At 41.1% G+C, this 10255-nt stretch overlaps 1 pseudogene; it reads right to left on the reverse strand.

The window, feature by feature from the left end:
* Positions 1–7399: 7399 nt before the first annotated feature.
* On the reverse strand, positions 7400–8991 carry LOC144316712 (epithelial splicing regulatory protein 1 pseudogene; annotated as a pseudogene).
* Between the last annotated feature and the right edge of the window lie 1264 nt (positions 8992–10255).

A 10255-nucleotide genomic window follows, 5' to 3' on the forward strand; every position in this document is an offset into this window, starting at 1 on the left:
ATCCTTCAAATAAATTCTCTACCCCTTTGACAATCTGGTCCTTATGGGACCCCCTATAATGTGAGTGTTATTTATTCTATTTGATATTGTCCTATAAGTCCCTTACGCTGTTTTTACTTAAATTACTTTTTGGTGTTGTTGTTGTTCTGTTTGTGTATGTCTCACTGCCCCAGTTTTTTGAGATCACTAATCCTCTTTACTTCATCTAGTCTGCAGTTGAACATCTCTATTATATTTTTCAGTACAGTTATTATATTCTTCAGCTCTATGACTTCTGTTTGGTACTTTCTCTGTGTAAGTTCTCTCTGTGTTTATCTATTCATACAAGTTTGATGAGCCTCCTTATGACCATAACTATGAACTCATCAGATCAATTACTTTTCTCTGTTTCATTAGGATTTACTTTTCTTGAGATTTTATCTTGTTCTTTAATTTGGGATATATTGTTCTCTTTCTTTATTTTTCTTGACTATTTATTTTCATCTATTAGGTGAAATAGGTATCTCTTTCAGCCTTTTAAGGATGGCCTTGTGGAGGAGATAACCATTATTGTTTAACATTGACCTAGCTCTTGGTTAACCTCTCAAACTTCTGTGATCGTCTAAGCAGCCTGACTTGTTCTTGATAAGTTTCAGTTGTTAAGGATGTGCCAGTCTTCCAAAGGGAGGGATCTCAGTCAGCACATAGTTTCAAGATGACTTAAAGCCAGACCCTCAGGTAGGAGTTTTTAAAGTATGTAAACATATATAGTCCTGTGGGGCCTCAATTGTAAACTCTGCTGGCCTCCATACCAGGTGATCTGAAGGTGTTCCCTGAGTGACAGTTACAAAAATCAGGACTCCAGACAAGTACATAAGCTCCTTTCTGGTAAGTACTAGTGAGTTAGTGGGGCCAAAGTAGAGTGCAAAGATGATATTACTGGCCCTACCTTCCCTAAGACCACATCTATGGCCTCTAAATGTATAGCAAACCTGAAGCCTGCTCTTCAGGCTAAAGCTCTAAGACAAGTAAATCACCCTTTCTTCACAGAAGGGCTAGATGTGTTTCAATCTGCTGCTTGTGCAGTGCTGCCTGGGAGTGGTAGCCTGACAAAAATTGTCTCTCTAATCATTACAGTCCCTTGGAATCTAGGAACAAAAGTCTCCATGGACATCAGAGCCAGGTGATCATGTAGGGCCCCCTCTGTGGACTATGCATGCCGACTGGATTTAGTGAGTCGGAGGGAGAGCACAGAGCCAGGGAAAATCCTCTAGCTTTATTTAGCAAGGCAGTGAGAGAGTACAAAACCAGGTTTTACTAGGGCAGTGGGAAAGTTCAGGGATCGTATGGACCCACTGACATTAACAAGGCAGAAGGAAAATGAAAATGGTGCCCACCAGTACCTGGAGAGAGTTTCAATAAGTGACTGCCCTTCTGTCAGACACTTTTTCTTAAAGATTTTATTTATTTATTCATCACACACACACACACACAAACACACACACACACACAGAGGCAGAGGCATAGGCATAGGCAGAGGGAGAAGCAGGCTCCCCACAAGGAGCCTGGTGTGGGACTCTGATTCCAGACCCTAGATTCATGCCCTGAGCCAAAGGCAGGCTAAGCCACCCAGGCATCCCTGGCAGACATTTTAAATTGGCAAAATGATCCTCTTCACATATAGTCTAGGAACTTTTCAAACTGCTGCTTTTGCACTGGGCCCCTGTGGTGAGTCTGTGTGCAAGCGTTTTAAGAGTAGTATCTAAGTTCTGTACAAAGCCAGATGTTTGGGGAGTATGTCTCTGTAATAAGTCCCTGATGTGGGGCACAGACTTTTCACTCCTCAGGGAGAAGCTTCTGATTTGTGACATCTTTCCTAATTGCAGGTTACTCTGCTAGGGATAGGGTTTTTGGTGAAACCAGATTTCTGCCTCTCCTACCCATCTTGATGTGGCCCTTTTATCATTTATTATAAAGAAGATTTTTCACCTAGTTTTCAGGAGGAATTGTTCCATGTGTAGCTATAGATACAGCATGTTGTGGGAAGAGGTGTGTTCAAGATTTTCTTATGCCACCATCTTGGATCATCCTCTATCATAACTCTTATTTCTGGAGGTCTTAATCTTGATCACTTGGATAAGGTTGTAATCCAAAAATAATTTATCATCATCATCATTCTTGTTTCTCTCCCTCTTCCTCCTCAAATGGTTCATTTGAGGTTTTGACTTTTAAATTTGCCCCCCCCCTTTTTTTTAAGAAACTTCTCATTTTCTGGTACCACAGATGTTCTAGAATTCATTTACTTATATGTATACACACACACACATATATATATTTATATATACACACACACACAAGCATATATAGTGGTTGATACATATTTTTTTTCTTAATATCAAGAGGCATCAATATCAGACAAAAGAAAAAAAAACTTCATTTTCCTTATAGCACAATCAACAGTGAAAATAATACTATAGCACCAGTCTCTTCAAAAGCAACCCCAAAAAACCATCCAGTGCAAGTGACAGTCTCACTCTGTAAGCAAGGCATAAAGATAAATTTCTTCTACCTAAAAAGGAGAAAAAGACCATTTGTTGCTCTTATTCACTCCTACCTCTTCTTTTTTGAGTTGCCTTAGAAACAGGTAGGAAAGAATATTTTATTTTATTTTATTTTTAATTTTTATTTATTTATGATAGTCACACACGGGGAGAAAGAGAGAGAGAGAGAGAGAGAGAGGCAGAGACATAGGCAGAGGGAGAAGCAGGCTCCATGCACCGGGAGTCCGACGTGGGATTCGATCCCGGGTCTCCAGGAACGTGCCCTGGGCCAAAGGCAGGCGCCAAACCGCTGCGCCACCCAGGGATCCCAGGAAAGAATCTTTAGGTTAAAACTTTGGCATATAATATATCTCTTTAAGGGGAATATAAGCTTTTTCACAATCTAAAGATGTCACTACTGTCCAGAATTCCATCCCTTTTGAAATATAGATACCTAGGAAGATAATACTCTAATCCAAATGCCCATCATAGAATGCAAGTATCTGGGTCTTTGGGAGATAAGAGGAAAGGACTATTGGAAGGAATCAATTAGTTTCATTATTAAAACAAAACAAAGCAACAAACAAAACCAAAAAACAAATGGCTTCTCACCTATCCCTCATTTTATTGAAATATAAAAAATATTTTAAGGGAAGTGAAAGGAAATATACTGTCTTTATAGTATAATATTTTCCATGGCTTAGGAGGCTAAGGCTTCTATTATAACACCAAGAAATCTGGGGAAGATTTGTTTTACATTTTTTCCTACACCAGGGCTGGAATTAAAGAGCTTTTCAAGGAGTGTTGGCAACTTTTATTGAATGATGGTAGTCAGAAACCAAGACTGGGCATCAAATATGCTCCTTGCTATCTGAATGCCACACTTCTAGTCTTCCTACTTAAGAGAGAGGTAAGAAATATGTGTATATATACAAATATATACGTACACTAACCCATGTACACACATCCATCTATATTTTATTTCCATGTGTAACTTCTTCCCTATTTCTATTCATCTATCATTTTTTTGTTTTAATTTTTAATACATAGGTGCACATTAATCCCTCCCACCTGTTCCAACATCACAGGGTTTCTTTTAGTGTTCTTCCTTTGCTTATTTGCAATTTCATTATCTGACAGTGAGTAACCTGGATTGTTTTTGTTTTGAACATTAACACTATTTTTGGCACAATAACTATTAGTATATCTACAAAACACTTATAATTCCTAAGTTAAAGAACTTAGAAAAAAATAACAAGAACCTACACTTACCAGTTTTCCTAATAGGAGAAAAATATTTCAGCAGTCTGAATTATGCTGCTGAAGACCTAGATTATAGGAGATACTTATTTGGAACTCACTGTATGTCAGGCATCTACCTATGGGTGCATCTCCATGTCTGTAAGTAATATTATATCCAGTATCTTACAGAAGAAGAAATTGAGGAAGCAGAACACTAATCTGCCCCCCCCCCCCACCCTCTCCCAGATGTCACTGTTCATGGTGGAGCTAGGGTTAGAACTCTGGATTGATAAATTCAGCTCCTGTCTCCTAGCTGCTAACCTTCCTAGGCACTGTATGCTGGAGGAAACAGTGGGACTGTTTGTAAGAAGGGAGTCCCCTCTTTTAGACTAGGAAACTTAAAGCTCCAGGACTTTATCATTGTGGATTTTTTTCCTTTTTTAAAGATTTTATTTATTTATTTGACAGAGACAGAGAGAATGTGCACAAGCAGGGGGAGGGGCAGAGGGAGAAGCAGTCTCCCCGCTGAGCAGGGAGACCAATGAGGGGCTTGATCCCAGGACCCTAGGATCATGACCAGAGCAGGAGGCAGATCCTTACTTAACTGAATGAGCCACCCAGACACCCCTGTTGCAGACTTTTTCTTTCCCACATTGTGAGGAAAGTCCAACAGGGCTACTTAGCAGTTCTCCTGATATTAGATTTGAGCTTTAAGTCACTAATAATTACTTTTAGCTAGCAATTTTCTTGGCCCAATCAATAATTATACATATTTATATATAAATACATATTATATAAATACACACACATAAATATATATACATATATACTTTTAAAAATATATATACTCATCTGTTTCATTTATTTATTTGAGAGAGAGAGAGTGCCTGCACATAAATAAGCAAAAGGGAGAGGGAAAGAGAGAATCTTAAGCAGGCTGCATACCCAGTGCAGAGCCTGAAGCTGAACTTCATCTCACAGCTCTGAGATCATGACCTGAGCCAAAATCAAGAGTTGATGCTCAACCAACTGAGCTACCCAGGTACCCTAACTGGGAATATTTTTTATTTTTAAGTTATATATTTAAAATTAGTATTTGCAAGATTATTTTTGCTTCCTACATTCATCCTCTGAAGCAGAAGTAAATGTTAGAAAACTGATCAGTTCTACTTCTCATACTAGAGGCACACACAGGGTTTCTTTCTGTTTGGTAACCTTCGTGGTTCTTGCTTTCTAGAACACTTGAGCCTGCATCAACTTTGGGTGTCCAGCAGCATTCTCTGAATATAGGACAAAGAGCTCCATATTCCAGAACAAAATAGTCAATTTGAAGGACTTATGCTATAGAAAAGAAAGAAGTCTGCTTCCTTAGTTCTGCCTCCCCATCACCCAAAAGAAGTGCATGTGGCAAATAGGGGCAAACTTTTAGTCACTAAGTCATCAAGTCATCAAGTCACTGGAGAAGGCAGTAAGTAAACCTGTGTCCTTGTGAGAAACAAAATGCCTTCTCCAAAGTATAAACTTCCTATTTAGGATTAAAAATGGATGCCTTTGAAATGATTTATCTAAACAAGTGAAAGACAGGGACACCTGGGTGGCTCAGCGGTTTAGTTCCTGCCTTCCGCCCAGGGCAATGATCCTCAGGTCCTGGGATCAAGTCCCACATTGGGCTTCTGGCATGGAGCCTGCTTCTCCCTCTGCCTGTGTCTCCGCCTTTCTCTCTTTCTCTCTATTTGTCTCTCACGAATAAATAAATAAATAAATAAATAAATAAATAAATAAATAAATAAATAATAATCTTATTTAAAAAAGTGAAAGAGAATTGGTCATTATATTTTATCCAGTTTAGTCTTTCTACTTGAGTATTCTCATAAAATCAAGCTTTAAAAATACAGTAAACTAGTCTGAAATGTGTAGATTTTAACAGATTAGAAATTACAAAATGTGTATGCCACTTACTGACATAGCACTAGACCCAAATACCATTGGTATAAATATCCCCTTTGTCTTTTAACAATAACAGAAAGATTAGAGCAAAGGAATGATCACAGTTTCTAACGTTGTCTTTTTTAGTTACAAATCAGCTTATATAGTTTTTCTCCATTTTCTATGTATTTTGTCTTTTAAATCACCTTTTACAATATATATATTTTAAAAAGTCAGAAGACAAATGCTTAGAGAAACAAGTCTTGCAAATTATCTTTTCTTTGGTTACTATTGGCAAGAGGAGGGATCATCATGGATTTTGAGTGGAGTGGCCAGGCATTTCCATAAGTCATTTTTCCCACATGCTCAGGGATGGGAAAAATTGGAAACTCTTTTTTTAAACATGTGAGCAGAGTGGCACAATTCTTTAACTCTTCAGAGTATCCTTCCAACATTTTCACTCAACTGCAATGATGATCCCACTAATGAATGCAATGACCCTCAACTATGATTCCAACCAAAGTCACTGTCACCAAACCATCGTTCTCAACTGTTGTCTGTGTCCCTACATCCTCTTTCTCCATGGAGTGACTAGTTTCCACATTCCATGTTCTAATACTTTGACTTTCCTCTTGGTCATGGACTATTCCCTCTGGAGTTGACAGATCCTCTCTGTACTTGTTGGTACCAGAGATATCAAGCCTCCAGATTCATAGGGCTTTTCACAAGCACCTAGGGTCACCATGCCATCTTCCATACCTGAAATCATAATGTGATTTTTCTGGCCAGACCATGCTAACCCCTACCAGGATTCAGGGTGATGTGCTTTCTAAGATGAAGAACAGAAATGGCACCTTCCACATCTTCTTGGTTTATTTGTTTTCTTTGGGACCAAGAGTCTAGGTAGCTTCTGTGCTAAGGAAGATTAAAAAGTTCTGCAACCACAGGCCTTACCTGGCAGAGCATAGTGGGATCTGGAATGCAGATAGCAAAAGCTCCAATGCAGGTAGGGTCCCCATGTTCCCTTCAACTACAACAGCTGAAGCTGCAGTTAGGAGCTTTCAAAATAGAGTCAGCATTCATCTCTCCCAAAGGTGAGGAGTAATCACTTGCAAAGTGGTCTGTCTGGAGCTCACTGGCCCCACCTCTGGCTATTTGACCATCATACACACACACACACAAATGAACTCTAGATAAGAGCCCAGCTAGCCCATTTTGATCTTGTGAGATCCTACATAGTCAAGCCTAACTAACTTCTGACCTACAGAACTCCTAAGTCTTTTGCAATTTTCTGAGTTACAGCAACATTCAACACTGGATTTCTAAATCCTCTGGAAAATTCTTTGGAATATCCTGGAGTGTCTTTTGTTCTAATGAGGTGACTCTTGGTGGGTTCTTGGATGGGGACTGGTCACCAGGAAGACCAAGCCATGACTAGAATCTTGGGACTTTCAGCCCTATCTCTCATTCCCCCCTAGACTATAAATGGCATTAATTATCAATCATGCCTATTTGATGAAGCCTCCATAAAAAAATCTCAATCAGTATGAGTTATAGAGAGCTTATGGGTTGGTGAGCACATTCATATGCCAGGGCAATGGCACACCCCAACTCTACAGGGACAGAAGTTCCTGTGCTTTGGATCCTTTGGTACCGTACTCTATGTACCTCTTCATCTGGTTGTTCATCTGTATCCTTTATCATATGTTTTATTATATAATAAACTGGTGAATGTAAAACAAACAAAATGTGCAATATTCCATGAACACAAAGTTCATCTCCTCAGCAGAACTAAAAGACTTCAACAGGTCTGTCCTTCACAGGTTTATTATCACACTCTGTGCAGCTGTAAATGCTTTAGTTGTAGATATCATCTGGATAAAGGCATCTCCTGATGGGTGGCCTTGATAATTCAATACCATGTGAATAACATTAGTTTGAGTATCTGTAGAAAACTCCCCCAAGAGTGTCCAAGATGTCCTCAATTGAGGCTGCATAGGAAATATCTCAAAGGTGTATATGGTCTTTAACATTTATAGGAGTACAAACTGCTGAAGTAGTACTGGAATAATGGTTAGAAGAGGAATGAGAGGGACTGAGAATTGATTGCTGAACTTCAGCTGCTATATTCCTGAAGAGTTTAATGTATCTTTTACCCAGAAAATCCTTATGCTTCCTCAATGTGTTCTGTCCTCATTTCTCATGAGCAAAGAAGACAAAAGTATTTCCTGTTGGCCTATACTGTCCAGGGAAGTAACAAAAAAAGATATCTTCCTTCCCCTCAATGATGAAAGGCCATTACTTCATCAGTTATGAGAACTCAGATGCAGATGATGACTTGTTTTTCCTTAAAGAGAAACTGGGCTACTTCTTTGGATGTACCACAAGCAAATTTAAGAAAATCATCACCTGCTGCTTTGTAAACCACAATGTAATGGGTCTCCATGTGATGTTTGAGCCTCTGCAGTGCTAGGTTTCTATGCTCCTCACTTATAATTCCAACCAGGGCTTCTCTATTCCTATCACCCTGGGCATTCAGACAAAGTACTGTACTTCCAACAGCAATGTCAGGTCATTTGAAGAATCCTGCAATATCTTGATCTGGACTGCCATAGTAAACCTTAAGTTCTGACTACAGTGTTATCATCAGTGAGTTCCATCTTGCTGCAAGAGCCACTTTCAAATTTGGAACTTACTATCTCTGGATCTGAAAACCTGTGATTATAGGGCTCTGAAATCATTGCTAAAATTATATTCCCCACATCTAACTTGAGAGATTCCATACTGAGAGACTGAACTATTCTCAAAATTTAAATACTGTGTCATTGCTGCAACATCTAGTTTATCCATATCATATGAACCAGGCTAACACTTCTTGAATTCTCTTCAAAGATAGGAAAAGAAAAAAAATATTCAGGCAATAATGCATTCTTCTTGAAAGCCATGGGGTGTAGCCTCATGATTTGCCTGACATGAGGTGGCCTATCAATACAGAGACAAAAGGAGGTTCCTACCTCAATGTTTAGTTCATTGCTAAATGACTGGTTAAACTATCTCAGAGTTGGGTCCACTTGCTGCTGGGAGGATAGGTTTTTGGCATGGATCTTTACAATTCTCCATCAGTTCCAACTGATCCAGTCTAACTAGTACTTTGTGTTAATTACTTTGTGTATTTGTTGTTGACTAAATACACAACTTTCCATAACAGTAGGATCACCTCCTTCTCTTTGGAGCCCAGCTTGACCCCTGTAAATGGTAGCGATCCCCAAAAAAGCATTATCAAGTAATCCAGAGACTCTGTCATGACTATAGGTAGGGAGAGAATTGGCTTTGAGGTAGTGAAGTGGGATGGAAGTAAGGAGAAAATCTGTGCTAAAACTTCTTCTGTGAGAAAGAGAGTGTCCCCCACCCTCCACTCTGAGCTACTCCTGGTGCAAACATCAGTAGCTAACCACCCAAGTCCACAGCAGACTGATACTGCACACCCTGGGCAGGAAGCATGCAGCTGCTAGGCTCCAAGGGCCATGGAAGAGTTCTTAGGGTAAATGGTAGAGTTGCTGGAGCCACCAGTCTCAGTGGGCTTTCTCAGGCTCAAGAGGCCCTGCTGCTACTGCTACATCTTCCCCTAAGGCCTTGGCGATGCCATCTTCTTCATCATCAATATTTCACAGTGCTGATCAAAGGTAGCTCTAACCCCAATTTGTTTCTGGAAACTGATGAGGCACCTGAAGCAGGTAGGAGATATCCTCCTGACTCATCTGAGCCTCTGTGACCTCGATAGTCCCCTAAAACAAAAGCTGGACTAGTATGATGAGGTGTCCATGGGTGAGGGCTCTAGGGAAGGCAGGCTGTTCCCCAGTTGCATTCCACTTGCCCTCCTCCTGGAAGGCCTAGTCCCCCTGCAAAACTCGGGATTCTTGCAGAGCACGTGGTGACCCCTCAGGTCCTAGCAGAGCCTCAGCAGGCTGAAAGCAAGGAAAAGAGTGGGCTCCCTGAGCAGCTTGAGAAAGAGCCCAATGATGGCACCTTCCAGGCCTTCCCAGGAGCATCCCGAAATGCCCTGAAAGACCCACCATAGCCAAGGCCCCTCACGGGACTGAGAAGGCAGGCAGGTCCCCCAGGAGGTCAATCTGGGGCAGAATTTATAGGAATTTATAGAACCATCCCTGGACGTAAAGAGGGCAGCCGCCACTATAGTTGGTGTCAGGAAGGCGGATCGGATCCCCAGGCAGTCCTCAAGCCTAGCAGAGCACACAGCACATCCCGCACAAGTGTCCCAGAGAAAGCTCCCAGTAGCTCCCACCGGGGTTCCAGCTTCCAGTGTGGAAGGACCAGCCGGGCAATTTCCCAGTCCTCCCCCCAACAAAAATGATGGCCACGCCCAGCCTGCAGAGCAGCCCTCGGGTCAGACAGCAATAATTTGGAGGAGAAAAAGCTGGAGCTGCTTTTGGTCCCCAGTGGCCCGTGCCCTCTCTTCTCTCGACCCCCTGGAGCCTACCGGGCTGAGCCCACTGCAGCACCGGGTCGCCGCGGGCCTCTCACCCAGGGTGACCCCGCCCCCGCCGCGG

Source organism: Canis aureus, chromosome 7 (assembly GCF_053574225.1).
Source record: "Canis aureus isolate CA01 chromosome 7, VMU_Caureus_v.1.0, whole genome shotgun sequence".
NCBI lineage: Eukaryota > Metazoa > Chordata > Mammalia > Carnivora > Canidae > Canis > Canis aureus.